We start from the raw sequence: 21,277 nt of genomic DNA, 5'->3' as shown, positions 1-21,277 counted from the left end.
GACTGTTTGTTGGACAAAACAACATTTGATGATACTCATACTCTTTCTCAGTATTTTCTGATATTTTCACTTATTTAAAATAACGAATAAAATAATGAAAATAGAAAATATTAGAAAATATTTAGGAAAAAGAGCAGATTCATCTGGTAGAGTGCCTTGAAAATTAATGGCCAGGTTTGAGAATAACAATGAATTGCTGACCTTGTATTTTGATGCAGAAATCTCATTCAAAGTTCACTTATGAGCTTTTTACAAAGCATTTTATGGTCATGAGCAAACACAGTCACCAAATTAACGGTCAGCTTTGCACCAAATTTACTCTGGATTTTTATGGTTTCCAAAATTCCCCAGTTTTAGTTATCAAAATGTAAGGGGGAATATTTCCATTTTGCCTTGGCTGGTGAAGGGCATGCCAGACCCGCCCACACCGTTCCAGAAGGAGCTTTCAAACTAGTGCTTGACATAATGACAAGAGATAGAAATAAAGAGATCAGCATAATACATGTAAAATTTATAAAACAATAAATATTGAATGTTGAGCCCAAAGTCAAAGTTAGTCCTGCAGACTAACACAAAACTGAAACTTCTTGTTCTGCTACAAAAAGGTGACCACTTGGGTCTATTAGCATTCACTGACGAGAAGGAGTCAGTGCACAGGTCTCACTACAACTTACTGCACTCTTTAACAGCCAAGACGCAGCTTTCTTTCTCATTAGGTGCTGTACGAAGAGTCCCCTCGAGGCTTTTATTCACCTCCACCCACCCACACACACACACACACACACACTTTCCTCCACAGCTAGTGAAGCAGGTAGGCTGCCAGCTGATGGTACCTTTGTCTGAGAGTCTCTGCGTGCTACCAGGAGACGTGTTTTCTTCCTCGCGGAAGCTTGTCATCTATCATTATTCGAAGTGGCCTTGAGAATGATTCGGGCAGACAGTTCCAGCTTACCGTCTGGGGGCCTCAACGTAAACAGCTCACTGCCGGGCAAACAAGGGTGATGATGACCATTACTTCCCAAGGTATGTGGTAAAAAAAGAAAATGTATTGTGTTGTGTTTCAGCTTAACTTAAGGAGGCAGGCTTGGCAGGCAGCAGGGCATGTTTGATCATTCGGATCTTGTCATTTTTCTACACTAAAAAGAATGATTTCTTTGTTCTCACACTCTGTTGTGATGATTTAGGGCATATGTAAACCAAGAATGTCTGCAGTGGTTTAAACACACCCCGGATCCTTCATTCTTTTTAGTTCAAATGAGAACAACGGCATTCAAAACTGGCTCTGTAACAAATAACCACACCACGGCTTTCTGAAAATGCAAGACTGTGTTCTATTCCAAGCTAAATGCGGTGCACTTTGTTTGGAGTAAGAAAAGTCATACCAACTAATGGAAAAACCCCAAACCACTCCAAGTTTTATGGGTACACGGAGACGGATGGTGACACCTCACAGCCGGCGGGGAGCCACTGGCCATAAAATATTCCCACAGACATTTTAGATTAGCAAGTAGATGTGTTGCATGCAGGGTATCAAATAATGGACCTTAAAAGTTTAAACACCTTTTTTGTGATATTTGCTGAGAGTGTAAAGAAATACCAAATGTGAGACATTGCAGGCTGTTTGTTATAATTAGCTGGAACTACCGTAATGGATTTATTATGACTTATTTATTTATTATTATGATAGAGTGCACCATTTCAAGGCCAAAATAATAGCATTAGGGTTAAAGATAATGTTGAAAACCTATAATTTTATACCCTAATACATTTGAGGTACAAGGTGTGGGGAATAACTGTTGTGATGCTGTTGAGGTGATATTCATTAAGTTGAAAAGCTTGCTGTAATTGAAATTAAAAAACACATAATAATCACTTAAATATGGGAAAAGTGACTATCAGAGTCTGCCATGAAAAGCATTCATAGTATTGCACTCAGTACCACTAATAAAAAGTGGCAGAAACAGTTGTGTAAAAAATGAAATAAAGGGAGGTTGAAAGTGAAATTCACACCTTGCTACTCCACACACACACCTGGCCAAATGTTTCATGAAGGTGGTGTGAATGTTGGATTGTTGGTTTTGGAAAGTTAAAGTTACATTAAGGAGGCAGCCTCCTTAATGCCGACATCAGAAGGATGATCGGCAGTCTGAGAAGCACTTATGTTAAGTATGCTGGCGCCTTAATGGCTGAGGTAGAGAAACCCTGGTGCACAAAGGCATAATGCTAAGCTCAAGTGCTTCTCATCAAGTTGTGTACTTTGGGAACATTCAAATTTGCCACAAGAAGTTGCACTTGAACCAACAAAGTGTTAAATACTAGTGGTAAAGAAGTGGCAAATAGTGATAAACAAACAATTTGGTTTTTATGAGTTGTGTTATTTCACTTGCTGAACTGTGAAAGTTGAACACAGCATGGACCACCACAGTTTTGGACCACATAGGCCAAGGTATTAGCAGCCCTGCACAGCATACAAACTAAACACCACCAAATGGTTTTACACCTGAAGCCCCCCAGTGAGGGTTGAACCCCATCAAGGAGCACACATAATGAGTCCTGTTCATCAGTGATGCACTGACCCAGGACTGTGCACACACACACACACAGATAGACATACTAATATACAGACACAAAGCCCATACCCCCCCCCATGTGCCTGTGGCACCCACGCCTGGTCACCTCGCTCAGGGATCAAAGGCAGTATGTCGTTCTAATCAGTCCTCGCAGTGGGCAACCCCATTAATTCAATTCTGTTTCATCAGCAGTGAGCAGACCACCAGAGGGGTCTGTACATTCCTGGGGTCCTGCAGTCCAGGAGTAATGCTATTTCTCAATGAACCGAGATCAGTCTCAAATGCCGTAATTGCTTGGAGACTGACTTGGTCTTGCTTGTTGAGAGAATTGCATGATCTTTGTCGGGGGAGAAACAAAGACAGACAAAGCTCATTTTCTGGACACGGCGGGGAAGTCAAGCAGAATTAATGACGCAATATATCAAATAATTCCAGATGATCAACCCCCCGCTAAACCGGGCCAACGCCACAGAACATTTACGCATATCACAGTAAGCACTATCAAAGGTTCAGGTACTGCACATTAAGACCGAAAAAGTGGAATTTGTCAGCGGGTACTAGATTACAATTCATCATTCTTTTGATAAACTAATTATTTTTAAGTATATTGATGGTGGTACAATTACTAAAATGACAAATGCCCAAAATAGTATCTTTGGGAAAACAGAAGTGTACAATAAAATGATGAGGCAGAATATAACTGATAACGGTGAGAGATAATTTATTGTGTTTCATATCACGCTGTGTGGCTTGTCTGTGCCATAATAAAATGTTTATTGGGACACAAGATAATGAGCTTTTCATATCTTACCGTACCTTTGGTCTCTGGTGGATGGGGATGCTCATCACAGGCAAATTAGATCTTTTGAGTATTGCCGTCTACACCTGCAGAAACAATAACAGTTGGTGAATATGGTGAGGCTTTAAAAAACTGAAAATTAAAATGTCCATAAATCTGGCCCTGATATTCTCATGTTTGCTGTCTTTTAATGACAAAAAAAGCACCATCCCTTCACTCGCAAGCATGAAAAAAAACATTCAAGTGTGGAACAATCTGCATCAAGAGATTTATTAGTGTAATCTTTGGTCTATAGAAGAGATAAATGACTCCCTCAAGACATACGGCATGTTACTCTCCAACTGTCCTAAGAGACCATTAGAGGTCAATGCCAGATAATTTGGCAGTGGAAAAAGGTCAGACTGAAGGCATATGGCTGCAGTTGGAAAAGCTCTCAGGGATCGGGAGCAAATGAGTGTCTGAGTGAAAATAAAAAATTACTACAATTACATGCAAAACTGAGAGTTCTGCTCTTTTTAAGATGACGACACAAGAGAGGGCTTGCATGGGAGATGACACTTCAAAGGCCATCATTGTCGAACGTAACAACAGCGCTGGTGTTCATAAAAACAGCCCTCATCTGACTCCTCCGCGGTGGCAGCCTTTGGAAGTCACCACATCTCGCTCAGTGTGTGTGTCTGTCTATGCATGAAAGAGTTTGTGCTTCTGTTTGGAATCAGCGTACAAGGGTATTTTAGTTTTTGAAAACAACTGATAAAGAATCCTGGCAAACATCTTTTATTGGTCTGAATTGTGACTTGATCACAGTAAATGAAAGAAATAAAGACCATTGAGGCAAAAAAGGACAGAATCTCTAGTCTAAAAAAAAAATTGGATATCATTTGATGTATTTTTCTAATTCCAAGTGTACCATGGCCAGAATGTTGATAACAATGCTGCTGCAGCTACAGACCAAAAAATCTAGTGTTCATAGAATCTGGCAACAATCAAACAGCTCAGGGCCTTCTTTCTAGACAATCACACCAACATAAATTTATCATAGATCAGGTAGACTGAGAATTTTCTTCTCCACTGCAGCCTCCAGAACGCAATGCAGCAATACTGAACTTTAAAGTGTGTGAATCGTGTTATTTTCTTAGCTGGAAAACCTCTCTGTTTTCAGTAGGATTACTGCTGTTTCTATCTATCTACACATAAAGTCCACAGTTGAAATTTCAGGCATGTTCTACGCTGTCTGGAGGCTCTCAAAAGTCATGGGAAATGTAGGCAACTTTTTACTGAAATCCAAAGACCAAAAGGTAAATTAGATCAAGTTCATCAGAATAAAAATAACTTCTGGGACATGATTTGATGAAATGCAGCACCCTGAGAGAATTTTTCTTCTTTTGAAAAATTCCCACGTACTGTATAACTGCACGAAAACTTAATGTTGTTGATCAAGCTTTTTAAGGACACGTAGGTACATTTACTCTTGCAGTTTTTCCTTAAGGTATGGTGCCAAAAAATATTTTAAAAGATTGTGCGAAAGGTTTAAGTATCTGCTCTCCTTCAAAATAATACACTGACATTACAGACAGTTCTCAGGATGAGCTGCAGAGCAGGACCATCTGTCTGAGGTAAAGCAGACAGGGGAGCCTTTCCAAAGAGTAAAATGTTATTGAATGCTCATTCATCACATTTTGCTGACTCTACTTCCAATACATCACATTGGGACTTAATAGTCTGTAGAACACCATTTTGACTGCATTTTTCTTTTTAAGATGAAAAATGGTGGATGGAAGCATGTTTCGTTATTCCTATAAGAAGAAAAAAAGAAAAAAATCTGATTTCCATTGTGATGATTGTGCAGGAACAGAAGCAGCTACCTTGCCAAATCTTCCTTGAAAGGATGATAAAAGACAGTAGTTCACTGATATAAAACCATTTTTTTCTGCAACCAGTTTACGGAGCTAAAACGTGTCTGCTGTTGTCCAGAGAGTGAGTCTAAATAAAGAAAAAAAAAAGAAAAAAAAAAAAAGGCTGTCACATATGGCTGTTTGTTATGTTGCACAAATAATACTAAAGTTAAATTTAATGAAAATTTAGCATCTCACTCTGCATATGAGAAATATTTAAGAATTTGTAAAATATATTATCTCCAAATACAATATGTTCTGCTACCACATCTTTTAATCACACGACAAAGTATGATAATTAAAACACTGATAAAGCAACTTCGAATGACCTACATAAAAACATAGCAGACCACAGGTTTAAAGATTCAAATGCTGCATTATAAGTTGTTATACTGGGTTAAAACAGTGTTTGGTGTTCTGGTGAGTAAAAAAAAGCAACCTGAAATCCCTCTTTTCTTGTTTATTAATTTATTTATTCATTACTAGAAAATAAATTGAAACCCCGTAGGAAAACTGTTTACTTTGCCATGAAATTAGAGATGTTTTCCATTAACTCCACACAAAGCAAAATCATTAACTACCTCATTGACTTCTCCCTATAGATTTATATTTTGCCTTCTCTTCCTCTAATTAACTACTAGCATATCCGTAATGACAAACATGCAGTTTGTGTCTAAAAGACACTACTGAGTGATATTCAGTGAGAAGACTACCATAGTAAGGTGGAAGTGATAAACGAACACTTCTTAATATGTTATAGATAACATCTAAACATCTTCCTTGAGAATCTAAAATGTGGAACAAGGAAATGATTTCTTTTTTTGCTGTCACAATTTACTTTGCACAAAACCCAATCGAGTATTTTCCAGATGTGTAGAAAAAAAGTTGTACCGTGCCAATTTATAGCAAACTTGTCAAAATGAACCTCAGCAATGAATCAGCAGTGTAATTATCAATTGATTGAAGGAGCTATCTAACTGCGAAAAACACTTGGAAGCAGGATACATCAATTTTAATGGCATTTCTTAATCAGAAAACTCAGCAATCACCAGAGACCAATTAGGGCCTGAGAAATGGAGACCCGCCATTAATAATCAAACTTGGCTGCCATCACATTTCCTCCATTCAAAAAAGCCTGTTGGAGCCATTTTCAAGTGGACTACTCATTTCAGAGTGAAGCTATTATCTCAAAATTTAAGAGTGGGAAAACAAAGCAAGGGTCTGCTCCTTAAACTGTTAATTCCGAGCAGCTTTGTGCCAGCCAGACTGTCAAATGACCACAGACTGGCATAACTACAGTCTAAAGATTTCTCTCATAAAATCAAAAGGCTTCTTTTCCAAGTGGCAATGAATTCATGTCCAGAGAGGGGGAATGGATAGGCCTATCTTGCAAATGCTGAGAAACAGAAATGTCTACACCAGAATGCTATAAAATTACACTGAGGCCCACAGGCGCCGAGCAATGACAAAAGCTATCTTTACAATGCCACCTTCAGCTGTCGTCTTATTAACATTGTGGTCAGTTTTATCGCAGCCAAACGTCTGTGTGTCTTTGAATACAAGACACAGCCAAACTGCAACACATAAAATATATGAGCTGCAGAGAGACCGAGCAGAACCATTGCACTTCATGTGTGTCCAGGCAGGACCTCGCTTCTCTCTGATTTTCACTGTTCATTTCCTTGGCTGCAGATATGAGCGCCAATGGCCTGACTTTCAAGTCCACTCCAGTGAACTGTAACAATGTAAAGAGAGGTTAAGTAAGCAGGAGTTTTCGTTCGAGCGGAGGCAACAGTCTAAGCAAAGTCCCCTGTAACCAGCTACCAATTGTCCTATTTTGATTTTTAGGTGACCCACTGACACCCATTTTAAGTAAATGTGACAACATACAATTTTTCATCATTCATTGTGTATCAATGGCAACAGCTGGGCGTTCCACAGACAGCTAGAGCACATACAGTCTGAAAATAAAAACAGCCTGCCTTATTATTATTAGCTGCCAGATGCCGTGCAGTAATTACTAAATACAATTAATGACCCTGGTCATTGTGCTGCAGGTATTTATACAGGGAAAATCTACTGCCAACATGAATTAATCAACACTGGAGTACATGCAGCACAGCATTAGGTGGTTGGGATGAGGCCAATATTTTATAAGCTGTTCTAGTCCTTGAAAGAATATATCCAGGCTATTGCAAACAGGTTGTAAATGGGGTGTTATTTCAGATGCATATCACACCTCATGCAAAGACATGATTTATGCATCCTCTTAACTCAAAAGCCACATTTCAACTTGGACTGTTGGAGTATGCAAATCAGACTTGGCTGTAATTCACTGTTATGCGTACTTCTATTAATGGTGAACTATTTACATGTTCATTTCTTACAGGAGACAAATGATTTAGAGTTTTACAGTGGCAGAATGAGCAGATGCCTAAAAATAAAACTGATAGCAGAGAATTAAGAAGTAGTCAGAGCTCTAGATGCAGGCACACAAAAACCTGTCAGCTCTGGTTATCCTTTATAATGCATAATGGTCATATAATGATTTCAGAAGATTACTCATAAGGCCTGCTTGATATCAAACATTTTCAAAACATTTAATATGCTTTGTTTTCTTGGGAAAATGAAGACAAATGACAAAATCAAGGCAAAAACACTGCACAGTGCAATTACTGTAGCACATAAACTACATATACCGCTGCTATATGGGGGAACTACTGAAATGACAGTAGCAAAGCTCAAATAGTTTTATTGTAATTTCCCATGGTTCTGAGAAGAAAGACGAGGGGGGAAATGAGTTCAAGTGACTTCAGTGACCGGTGAAATTTGTTTTCCTCTTGAAGTAATTTGAAGTCTGGTTTGCCTCAAGCAGACAGAGCTGGTTTGAGCCTGACATTCCACCTCAAAACCTGTTCCAGCAGGCCTCTTTTTAAGCTGCGCTTCTCCTCAAGGCAGATTCAATTATTCAATTTCAAATAAATTACTACATAATGCATCCATGTCCTTCTAAGGGCCAATGCGCTCTCAAATAATCTCTGGTATATTCTGCATTTTTAACAGCCCCAACATACCTAGAATAGATTTTATATTTTATTATGGATGATGTTTATTCCAAAGTACAGATAAGATAGTAAAATACACCTTATTAAAATGACTAAGGTTCATAAAAGAGATGCCGAGGGAGCTGTGGCTGTCAGATAGCCGAAGAGCAGAAATACCCCTGTAGCCAGGCTTAATGGGAGTCTGCATAAACAGAAGGCAGTAGCTGTGGTGGTGGTGATGAGCTACAAAACAGAAAGGATTTTCCATGTCCACCTCCTTTCCTCTCCCACCCCCCACCCCCAGCATGGAGCAAACCTGCGGTGTCATCATATGGGGCTAACAAGCTTAACCTGCCCCCCATGGAGCCACTCACCGCACAACAGACTCACAGACTGCAGGGGCCTCCGAAATGAAGCCTCACAGGCCCAAGTCCAAACCAAATCCTCACCCCTCCCTGCCCCCAAAAACGTCAAGAGAATTGAATTCATTTGTGTGGGCAATAAAATTATGCTAATGTTTAAACTTTTTTTCTCAGAGAGGCAAGCCTGGCTTTTCTTTGGCAAAAAATGAAATATTTCCAAACACTGCATGAAGTGACAATGGGTTAAAGCTATGGGTAAATTTGGAATTGGGTCCCTATCTGGTAAGTATGGCCCTTGGCCCTGGCTCTTGGTGTCAGCTTGCTTGCTCAGGGCATAATGAGTCTCAGCGTTTTGTCAGGCAGTGTAGCCTGGCTCTGCTTCCTGGAAAGCATAGCTGATGGACTACATAGAGAATATTAAGGCCACAGTAGCACTAGTACATGGGCACAGCTCTCAACAAATACTACGTATGTGCACAGTATCATGCTGGACAAAATGGATGGATCCACATAAGGATATGCACTTCACCAACGCTGTTTGCAGGCTTTGCTTTCATTTGTAGGTAATAACCAAAGAGGTTACAAAAGTAAAAGATAACAGAAGATAATTCTGTAAAAACAACTGTTGTTTTTGTTTGGTTTTTTTTTGTTTGTTTGTTTTACTAATGATCATCTAAATCTGCACATATCCATAAACACAAGCTTTAAGTTTTTGAAAATAACTTATGGAATCCAATCAGATGTTATTGTTTCACAATCAAAAACATTATTTTGAAACTGCACAAACTAACATTCGAAAGTGAGCTACCAACTCAAACCTCCATGGATATATATGAGGTTTAGTGCATTTTGAGACCATTTGAACAGGGAAACCGCAGGCTTTTTAGAAATACGATACCAGCATCAGTGGCCCTCCAGCAACTGTGCTCAAGAAGGCAGTTGAAGAGACTGCCTTTCATAGTTCACCGATCTCTTAAGAGCTCGGAAAGCAGGGCATTTGTTCATGGCCTTTTGCCCCGTGCACATTAACAAGTACATCATGCTTTGTAAGAACCTCTGATGCTAAATGTGCCTAAAATTCTACCATGAACCATGAAAAATCCTTCTTTAATGTCTTTAGAAAAAGGTGCCACACTTTTCAGTACTGATTGATAACTCCAGTTTTTCCTTGGATGATATTCAGCTGTACTGTAGAAAGTGTATGTATTTGTCTAGATGTTTCTATAGAAAGTGAAATCTTGTTCTCCTCCTTTCACTGAAATCTCCTTCATCATCTTGATTTCAAAGCTGCACACAACCAACCAGCTCAAGACAGATCAAGCATTCACTCAGTTCCTTTGCTATCAAGCTTGTTACCTTTGATACACTAATAAACATCAGACGCTCCAGTGTCAGAACAATTAACCGACTGCAGGCCCTGGTAAAGCTTGGATGTGGCAATTGTTTCAAACAGGTGAGGATAATCTAGTTTGGCCCAATTGTCAATTAACTGCTGCTCTCGCCTCTTCAACATGTCTACTTGGAAAGAAAAAAATAAAGATGCGACTGCCTTGATAAGCGTGCTGCACTCAGCTACCTACGTGTACCACTTATGGCTCCAGCAATTTATCTATGATAGGCTCCATTTCTTAATGCAGTTCGTACTGATAGAATTCAAATGACAGTTTCAAGCAGAACAAAAAAAAAAAAACGAAAAGTGGAGAGCAACAAATATATGTGATGAATAGGTTAAAATGGAATTAAAGGCATTCCAAATCCCAAACCCAAGAACCCTGTTTGCACTATGCCTAAGAACTGTTATACTGGAAAAAATAATTTGTGTTTTGTTGCAAGGACTACATAAATGTCATGAGAATTTAACCAAGTTTAGAATTAAGAGAAAGAGCTTGACATTTTGGGAAATATGCTTTCTTGCTGAGTGGTAGATAAAGACAGGCACCACTCACATCTCTACAGCATGAAGCGACTACCACAAGGACTATAAGCGGGGGGGGGAAGCCTGGCTCAGTGTAAAGGTTACAAAATCTGCCTAAAAGCATCTCTGAAGCTCACTATTTAACACATTAAATGTAGTTAGAGTGCTGTTCAAATAATGCATAAAAATAACATTGTTGTTGCTTTACACGGGGTTAATGTGCCAGACTAGGCTACGCTAAGCTAACCGGTCACTTCTGATAGCTTCTTGTTACACACAGCCTACTGAGGTATCAATCTCCTTAAATAACTCTTAGCAAGAAAGCACTGATGCAACCCATTTCATTTGTTTTTGTCAGCATCACCTCATGTTGTATGAAACACGGCTCTTGCTTATATTAAGTAACTTATTACTTCACCAGCAATCATGAAATATGCTGCAGGTCCTCCAACCCCTCCACTGCATTTAGTTTTGGTGCTGGTTAAAATTTGATGTTATCGTGCAGTGCAAAAATATCATGCACCACTGATTTCAGTGGCTTTTATAATTCACTAAGAATAGAACTTCTATGATTACCCCAATTTTATAAAAGATGTTTGTGTGTAAACTGCATGATAAATGTTTCGGAAAAACTTATCATCTTGATCATTTTAATATTAAATTATTTTCCCACTTTACTGTCACCCGAGAACTTGATGGCTATTCTTTTCAGCTACAGACATGCACATATTAGAGTGGTGCAAATCAGTATTGTCCCCCCCGCCCCTCAACACACTACAACTTTTCAAGCTAAAAACACAAGGAATTGTTTCCATTCACCAGGATCTGACACTCACACACTGGAAGAGATTGCACTTTTCAGCTTACACTTGACATTGTATATTTTCTCAGTCATTTTGGAATGGGCACTGACCTCACCGCATGTGTACCACATAAGTACAATAATTGTGGACACTTAAAGTATGAAAGAGATTTTAATTAATGAAATTCAAAATTTGCTATCAGCTAGGGCATCTTTGAAATGTTGTTCCAAAAAAAAAAGTCACCATTTTAAAACTTGGAAGAAAATGGAGTTCAATGTCTCACAAAGGCATAAAAACACACACACAATTGCTCTCCATTTTCATTTGATTGGGGGCGAGTAGCTCTAGATTGGCCTTCTAATACCTACCGCTTCGCCAGAATCAGAGTAATTGCTGACTACATTCACACATTAACGTTTTTCTTCGGTGAGCGGGTGCAGATAAACACAAGCATTATATGTACGTTCTTGAAAGGAGACAGTGGAAATGGCTCGGTCTCATCCAAGCTGCTGCCCTACAGTGGCTGAGGCGCCATTATGTTTATCTGACTGCTGTTACATGGAAAACACTGAGACCCTGGCTCTCTGTGGTCATGTTTGTTGGGAGAGCCTGGCACAGCTTCTGTTCTCTGGACTCCTTTAAACTACAATCCATCACCAGAGGCAGCAAAAGCAGAGCATCACTACTTCATCCAAGTATACAACTGTACTGCACAGCATGTCATCTGTTCCTACATTCCTTGCCTGTGTTTAACGGCCCACCTTACATACACACCGATCAAATTATAACTCCCCTCACCTGCAGAAGAGCCCTCCTTCTTAGTGAAATACACAAAAATGACCCCAGGCTAAAGTATTGTAATTTGCTGACCATAACATCAGCAATCTTAGAGGAGTCTTTTTTTTTCTTTTTTTTTTCTTGCTTGGCCTTTGCTAATAGGATAAATGCCTCTGGGTAATTTCTAAATGAATTCCTCAGGCCAAAGCGGTTCCCCAGCCAAACTAAATCACGTTTGATATAGAAGGATAATCCCTGATTGAGTTTATGGCAAAGAAGCTTGTGACAACTTGGAGAAGCCACAAGACTTCCACAGACAGTGAGGCTGCGTACTGTAGCTTAACACACACACACACACACACACATACTGTATCTTGCTGCTGAGTAATTATCCACCTACAGTGACCAGTTATTCTAAATATGCAGAGACAATTCTCCGTCACTCGCAGCAGATGATGCAAGAAGACCCCTGCTAAATGGCCACAGCTCTGAGGCAAATGCATTTTCTTACTTTATCGAGTGCAGAGCTCCCTGTCTGTTCAGGGAGGACTAGGACTAAAGCTCTTAATCCCCACCTTGATTCACGACAGCCTGCAAGGTTTTCAAATGTCATCAGCGGGGAAGTGTGTCCTATCCCTGCCCCACATGTTCACCCCCTTAACACAATAACAACAACAGCGAACACACACAGTCAAGCCAGGTGGCTGTACACCTACTTATATATAGCAATGCACTCATGTTGGAAGCTCAAAAACAGGCACCAGTGCCAAAAGCAGTGAGGACAAGTGCGTTGTTGGGCATGAGAGCTGACAATAAATCATGCTAAATCTGGACTACAGATTAAATGTGATAATACTGTGATCAGTGCCAACCTCATTCGTTCATCAACACCTTCTCACTTGCCAGAAAATAAATGAAACACCGCTTGTGGTGGACGAGTGACAGCATTTTGAAATGGACGGACTCAGAATTCATCAGTAACTTTCTGCCAGTGTCCCTTTCAAACAGAGCTCTGCTCCACATCCAGCCCTTCACTGTAACGACACATGGGACTGGTGATGAGTAATGCTTCGTTGCCTAGAGTCTTGTCTCGTCTGGTCTAAGCTGCAAGTTATATACATCTGTAGAAGATAATAATAGCATTATATAAACACACTTAGGAACCTTGCAGAGTGCGCACAACTAGACACAAGACTTCTTTTTAAATGCAGCCTGTGCTCATATGTTGGGGATTTGTTGAGAAATATGCAGCTATAAATTCGAAGATAGTGTAAAAGTAAAGCCACGTTTCAGTAGTTCATTCAAGTGCAGCAACTACTTTATTTTTCCCAATCGTGTACGCATTATTTAAGAATTCAAGATGAATTACAGCAGGCTATTTTTAACATTTTTTTCTGTCAAATTACGAGGCTTTTGATGTATTTTTTTAACGTAACTGTGTGTCTGTTAGTCCTAAGATGATGACCTTTATCCTTTCAAATACTTCACTATTTTCCGAAGCCCTTCGGTTCCTGTCCCAAGCTTTGGGACATGAAGTTAGTTTTTTCCTTTTTGCGGGAGCGCTTGCGCACAACGTGAGCGTTGCACACACCATTTAGTAGGCTATGGTCCTCAGCAGAGGGATGGCAGTGAAACTGATGATCCTCCTCTCATTCTGTCATGATAGGACAAGTGCCCGTGTGCTGTCTAAACTCCTGCCTCAAACAAAGCACGTCAAAACGAAGGCTACACAGAGGCAGTGTGGCGACTGCTTTCCACCTACGCTGACTGGAGCGCTTACCTCCCCCGGCCGCTCGCTGCTCCTGTTTCCCCCGGCGTTTGTCCTTGTTTCGCTACGACGCCGCTTATGTGTGAATGCTGTCTTTATCCCGCAAAGACTGCTGTTGCATTTTACAGCAAAAGGAAGAACAGCGTGCACCGGCAGCGGCTGTGTGCTGGTCGCCGAGTGGCCTGTCTGTACACCGCTCTGCACGTCACCAAGTGGAGTGGACAGGACTTGGCAGACGCGTCTCGCTGTGCTCCCTGCGCGGTGGCGGATCTGAGATGTAAGCGACTGCTCGGACGGGCTGGCACACCGTGTGGCCACTTTTCTCCCGATGCTGCTCCTCCCCTTCCACTTTGTTTAGTTCACACAAGCCCTGCAGCGCCTCCCATCCGTCACTGTGCGCAAGTGCATGCGCCCTCAAAGCACTACAGCGTCAATACGGGCAATAAAATCGTTCTCATGAGAGGCTCAGGAGTGGCCATCAATGGAGTTCCAGAGGATCAGATTCGGAGACTTTTTTGTTTAATTTTCTAAGTGAACGATAATTAGTCATTTTTAACATCCACTTAGAGCAATGCTCATTTCCATGTCAGTTTCTATGAAGAAGTACTTTGCACAGGTGAAAGGGCCAGTGACGCTGATTGTTTTTCATTCTTGGTCCTGCAGTTCCCGCAGCACTGCCGCTGTTCCACCCTACCTGGTAGTTAAGTGTTAGTAATTACATTCACTTTGCATCCTAGTCGTAAATCAGACCCTGATTAGATGGAGACAGTGGAAATCATCGGGGCTCTCTCTGGCTGAATTGAAATCGCCAGAAATCCCGCTCCTTTCTGACCACTTTTCCAGGAACAGGAATGAGAGGTGCTATGTGATCAAGCAAAGATGACGGGGAAAAAAAATATAGGAGTTTGGGGCAAAGACAACCACGGTGCTGAAAACAGTCTTCTTTTTTCACAGACTCACGGCAGGAAAAGTGTAAATTATACAATAAGTGATGGCTGAATTCCGTCTACCAGCTTTGGTTTCAGCACAATACAATTTAACCAGCTCTAGTCTGGACTGCCTCTTACACTGGCTACTGGCAGGGCAATTAACTCAGGAATTAACACGAGAACCTTCCGGTCCGCAGTTCTGACATTTAAATACCATGCGTAGTCCATACATTAACAGCCCCTTCCCAGGGTTTCAAATTGCTGCTCACCTGATAGATTATCATTTTGTCGGCGAGACAGGATGTAGATGTTACAGTGTATTGGTTTACTGTTGTAATGCCCCTTTACTTCCCCCCGTAGCACACCCACACAGGTGTTTTCACTTATCTTGCTTGATTAGTCCTCCTCTCGGGACTGCGTGTGAGCGTACATACTGTTTGATTGACGTCTCTATCACTCACTTGCTGGGGAGGAACAGCTTTATAATTCTTTCTGTGCATACTGTTTGTTGACATCACGTTATTTGCCATCTTCTAGCTGGTCTAATCAGCCAAGTGAAAAAAAAAAAAACATGAACACGACAGCACAGCTATAATACCGTATAATACATTGTACAGTAAAATGGCACAGATGTAAATAATAAAACGAATTCTGGCTGAAGGCTGCTATTGTGCATCCTGGCTTGCTATCACACTGGGTCACCACGGAATGAACCGTATTTAATGATATTAGTAATGCTTTTTTTTCCTATTATGATGAATCCAATGCTGCTGTTAAAATGCTTATGGTATATTAAGCGTCGCAGGTTGTTGCAAAACAAATCCATGTGTCTTACAATGAAATTTCCTAAAGCCTGCAAGGAAAGACTCACTCCTGTAAAACATATTCCCTAAGAATCATTTACAGCTCATTGTACAGGGCCCCTTTACAGAACATGGCATGGCATGGCATGAGAAATTACTTATCATAGTATTTGGTAGTTTATTCAATAACAATGCATCATATTTTAAAATATTAAAGCCCCTGCATGTTCACTATCCAACCACACCAACCCCACCTGCAAAGCTCTCATCACCCACCTCCTCTCAGGGCAGTACCATTTGGTTTGATTGACATCTCACTCACTCTTGGAGTTTTATGTGTATCTCAGGGTGCCATCGCTTCCATTGTTCTATATCATATTTGAGTTTAGTGACTTTGTTCTATTATTCCCAGCTTAGCCACAGGCAGCTTACAAATGGGCTATTGAAGTAAAGTCATTGCAAATACAGATGTGGATGTGCTGAACCTTTAATTTGCAACTAAATAAATATAGTGAAGAGCACAACATTGTCGGTGACATGCAGTGAAGTTTACAGTGTAAAGTTATAACATGGAAATAATTTAATGAAGTACCTGAAAATTGTTTTTTGTAGCGTACATATGAAATAGTGTACTATAAAAACATGAAAATACCAATTGTATTTGACATGTGGAAGTGTATAAAATTGCTATCTGTGGTATGTGAATGGCTGTGGTTGAATTTGAGACAGTCAAGGCAGTGCTTGAAACAGTAAAGTACTCACAAGTGTGAGTATAAATATTATGTTCACCAGCCTACAAGCTAAGTATATGCACTCCAAAATGCTTGGGTAAAATACTTGAGTGCTCTCCACTTCCGAGACATCCAGCATTTCATCAAAATGTCACACTTGGCAGAATAGATAGTGGACCTTATCAGGGTCAAATTCTATTTTGCTGTAATTTCAGGAGTCTCCCAGCTGCGCCTTTCAGGCATGGCAGCATGTGGAATGGGGTTCGATGGCGTGTACTAATTTGTCGTAGAGCCCAGTGAGCCTAATCTGAGCCGGCAGGTACTAGTTTGAATTAAAAAGGACTTTTACATTGTGCAAATAAAGCTTCCTATCTGAGATCTTGCTTTTATAGAGTGACTCACCCGAGGGAGAGTGAGTATTATGTTCAATGACGGAGCAAGCTCTGTGGGGCCGTCTGATGATAGACTTATGTTCAACAGCATGACCCAGAAATCAGGAAGTGGAAAAGACAGGGATGAGGAGGGCGTGCAGTACTCCATGGTTAATGGCAGCATTGATGAAGATGTAATACAAGATCTGCAAGAAGCAGACAATAACAAAGGGGCATTGTTGTTTGATAATTAGCAAACTGTAGAATGAATGTGTCTGCACTGACAGCAAAGGCATAGCCTAAAAGTGTTTTCAAATATGAGAGCTTTGGTCTGAGACAGCTGAGGATCTACAAAAACCTCATTAACCTAATGTTATTTAATATTAAAGCGCCAAAAAAAAGGCTTTAATAAGTAAGTGAAATTATATTTCTAGTATGTGTGTTGAATTTAAAAAGAGAGAAACAGGGACTAAGCAAATTTACATGAACTTGTGCAAAAGGTTGCCAGTAATAGTGAAGTCAAATTATAGATTAAACTTGAACTGTTTCAGATGATAAATATCTGAAAAAAAATCTCTTCTATAATTCTCCATGTGGGGAAGATGTGCTGAAACTTGTTTTGTTATCTGTCACAGGTTATTTTGCAATTACTTACCTAAAGCACCAGTGCTTCTGCAGAGCAGCGTGTTACCCATGCCCTTTATTGTAGCCTTTATGTGACAAAATCTGGAGCCTGTAAACAACAGTAATTGGGCTCAGGGGGCAGTGGGCAAAAACAAACAGCATCTGTGAGTTTAACTATCATTTCATCGTGCTGTTAGTGAATTTATTTTATATGTAATCCAGAGAAACACAATATAAATAGACTAAACTTTGAAAACAAGTGGAGTCTTGGGTCTGGTTCAACTGTTTTCTTAAAATTGTGTCAGAGTTAAACAGTTGGTGTTTGTGAAGTCTGGGGAACCCGAGAACATCTTCTGTTCTTCACACAGACGATCAATCAAACATTCTAGCTATCATTTAGTTCAGGCCATACATCAGCTTAGTTGTACTTTTCACCGTGACATCAGTGCTGCTTATTTTACAAGCTGCAACAGCATCAGGGCTGATGTTTCAGTGCTTTCCTTTTCAGTCAGTGTATATCATCATCAGTGTGTCATGTCTGCAACAGCTCTATGGTCCCAGTACTGCACAGTGTGTCAGTTTCACAGTGTGTAACAATTTGGGTCTCAACAAAACAAGTAAAAGTTTTTGTGCCTTTTTTTTTCACTGATGGAAAAAAAAAGTGTTTCTGAATGAATGTCTGACAGGAAGTGAATTGAAGCAATGCTAAATTGCAAAATCTTTGCTTCCAGAGTTCAGTAAATGCACTTTAGGTTCAGGTCTCTAGAAACATTTTTAACAAAACTACTTGGTATGTTAGGTTTTTTTTGCAAAGAAGGACTCAAGAAGGACAAAGTCTTCACAAAAATATTCTCAAAAAACAAACTGATCGCCCGCATTCTCCTAAGGTCCAATGAAGAACAACCCAAGTCTGGCCAACTGGAAAAAGCAAAAACTGATCAACAAAAATAGTCCAGAAATCCAAACAGAAAATCTTTTTCCAGTAACAAAGCAGAAGCCCAGTGTCAGAAATGAAGTGGGCAGAGGCAGGCAAGTGGACCCAAACACAGAAACAAACATCAGCTCCAGAGAACATACAAACATGATATAAACATGGGCAATACAGAGACCCTGACCATGTACCACTTCATGATACTGTATAATCCGGAGAGGAAGGTGACGTAGGAGAGCCGGCCTTAAATAGCGGAGGAGATTGGCTGGTTTGCCTGCCCCGGTCTGCTTCACTCCCATTGGACAGGTACATAAAAACTTTAATGAACCACTGAGAAACCAGGAAAAGAAAAAAAAAGAGAAGAACAAGACAAAGAGCAACACAACACAAGACAGTAATCCTAACATGCTAAACTTACAAGGAAGAGTTTGTGAGTCTATATACAAGCTTTACATAAGGCCACTGTGAAAATCTACATACTGAGCCTGAGTCCAGTTCTGAAAAAGCAGGAGAGGAAACTATTGAAATAGCTGACTCCCATGCAGAAGTAATCAATATTTCCCCATCAGCAAGTATAATAACAACTTGCATATTGATTTCGCATATTGTTTTAGTTCATTAAATAATTATCATCACGTGTTAATCTGTGGGACAACCTAATTCTGATAGACTTTCTGAAATCTATTTTTAAAGCAGCAATATTAACTTAAAATACCCTAGAATTTGAGATTTTAAAGATACAAGGATTTAAACTGACAGTGGAAATTGTGGATCTATTGCATGTCACACTTAGGGGGATTATAAGCATGTTCCTCTTCTTTTAATGAGGGGAAAAAAAATCATCATCAGAAATCATTTGCACATATACAATAGTTCCCTCTTGTCTTCAGCAGCTCTGACACAGTATAAAATAGACCCCACCCCAGTGTAGGAGACTTGTTTGAAGTTGAATTACAAAAAAAGGGAGAGTCAACACATTTATCCTATTAGAAGGAAATGAAGGAGACAGTGAGTCTGTGTTTATCCATTATGAAATCCATATCTGTCGGGAAATGAAACAGCATAGTTCAGTCTCCACACCACTTCTTTGCAAATCATGGTCTGGCCACCGAAGCATTAGCTTTTTTAAAATGATTAATTAGCTGCTATGATTCTCTGATCAGCCTTGGAAAAATCAATTAATGTTAGCATCCTCAGCATGGCACATTTAGGGCATCTTCAAAAAGGGATTCGCTGCAAAAATAAGCACATTGAGTCAGGCAAAATTTATATTCAGGATGACTCTGCTCCTGTGAAGAGATCAGCGCAGCAATGCCAAGTTTTCAGAAATGCAAATGTTGTTAAAGGAGGGCCTTTGGGTGGAGGTACTTGGCCTGCGTTAAATCATAATGACATTTATGAAAATATCAAAGTATTTCCTCCTTTGTCTTTTGATGTAAAATATTTCTCCTGTCCAACAAGATGTTCCTTATCTTTGTGCCTGTCAGTGAACACAGGTGGTTCGTATGTGGCTGAATAGCTGCCATTCTTGCAGCGATGCTCAAGTGGCTTTTTATATGGATGGACTGCCAATTAAGTTGACAGTCCTATGACAATAAACCCTGCAAAGTGATCACAATGTCCCTTAATGACAACAGGTTTTGCAGTTTGAGGTGTAACTTGAGAGCAACTAGAAACCGTATTATCACATTCCGCCTTCGCAATGGATGCCTAGAAAACCAAAACAATTAACAGGAGCATTTCTGTTAGAGATGACCACAAACCAACACGCCGCAGGTGGCGACAGGCTCTCTTCCAATTAACAAGTCTAATTACATCACAACTCTGTGGAGTTTTCTGGCGTTCATTGTGTCTTGATTGTCAGTCTATGTGTGTGTGTGTGTGTGTGTGTGTGTGTGTGTGCTTGTGTGTGCAACTGCTCATGACGTGTGTGAGTTTAGAAACAAAGCAGCATGATAAGTGGGGTCAGGGGACAGAATGTTATTTCTTACATGGCTTGATAATTAGCATGAAGAGACTTACCGAATGTGAACGCTTAACAGGCCACATTGTGCATTTGATTTTTTGAAAGGAACAACAGGCAGGCTGAGTGAAAGAGAGATGCAGATCTATCACCATTACAGACATACCAGTAATTAAAGGTTTATTTATTTATTTGCTTGTTTGTTTTTGGATTCAGTTTTTTAAAAAGCACTGGAACAGAAGAAACTGTGTTTTGTGAAAGGGCTGACTCGTGACTCACAGAGAATTATCACCAGTCAGACTCCATTCAAAAACCCACTGTATGCTATCTGCCCAGCACCAAGGAACAGCCAGACTGTTAGCTACTAATTGGTCGAAATTTAGTATCTGTCTGGTGGCCATGGTGAAGCATTTAGCAGCAATGTCACCAGATATTCTCCCTGGGATTAGTAGGGAACAAAATCAGAGCAAAATGGTGAATAAATATTTCACTTAAATTATGACGAAAGAACGACTCTAAGTGAAAATTACTGCTCAGTAGCTGTTTGATGAGTTCACAGGCATCTGTTTGCTTTGCTCATGTTAGCAATATCACGTTAAATGTGAAGTCAGTCGTTGTTCTAGTTCATGCAGGTTAAAGTAACTGTGTGATTAGTTTGGTAGCGACAATTGTATATTTAAACTCATCCTACTGATTCAAATCATATTCTCAGGCTGGGTGTGATTTATCACGGCACACATTTGGCTGATTCACTTAACATGAGTTTATGCTAAACAAAGATTGTATTTCTAATGTGTTTACCAAATTGTACTCATGTGCAAAAAGCCCCCAGCCATTTGCAGGCATGCAGGGTGTTACAGTCTCCTGACTGTCTTATTGAAAAACCTGAACTCAGCCAGGACAAAAACTAGACACTGCACGCTTCAGAGGTTTTACCTAAAATGAGAAGTTCGTGTTGTTTCTTTTTCTTTCTTCTGCTTCTCCTGTATCTC

The 21,277-nt window shown here is 40.1% G+C and overlaps 1 protein-coding gene across 6 annotated transcripts in view; it reads right to left on the bottom strand.

The window, feature by feature from the left end:
- LOC124050385 (kelch-like protein 29) overlaps window positions 1–15,263 on the bottom strand; it is a 191,324-nt gene extending 176,061 nt beyond the window's left edge. For 2 of the 6 annotated variants that reach the window (XM_046372860.1, XM_046372856.1), the window contains exons 1-2: window positions 15,132–15,263; window positions 3,387–3,455 (exon numbers count right to left, since the gene is read on the bottom strand). The gene's annotated coding sequence lies outside the window, so the exon portion shown is untranslated. Of the gene's footprint in view, window positions 1–3,381; window positions 3,456–13,945; window positions 14,307–15,131 lie in introns of those variants that run through there. The other 4 variants (XM_046372859.1, XM_046372857.1, XM_046372858.1 and 1 more) reach the window with 4 other exon arrangements.
- Between the last annotated feature and the right edge of the window lie 6,014 nt (window positions 15,264–21,277).

The sequence above is a fragment of the Scatophagus argus genome, chromosome 19 (assembly GCF_020382885.2).
Source record: "Scatophagus argus isolate fScaArg1 chromosome 19, fScaArg1.pri, whole genome shotgun sequence".
In the NCBI taxonomy this organism is placed as follows: domain Eukaryota; kingdom Metazoa; phylum Chordata; class Actinopteri; family Scatophagidae; genus Scatophagus; species Scatophagus argus.
This window is presented reverse-complemented; position numbering and strand designations above follow the sequence as displayed.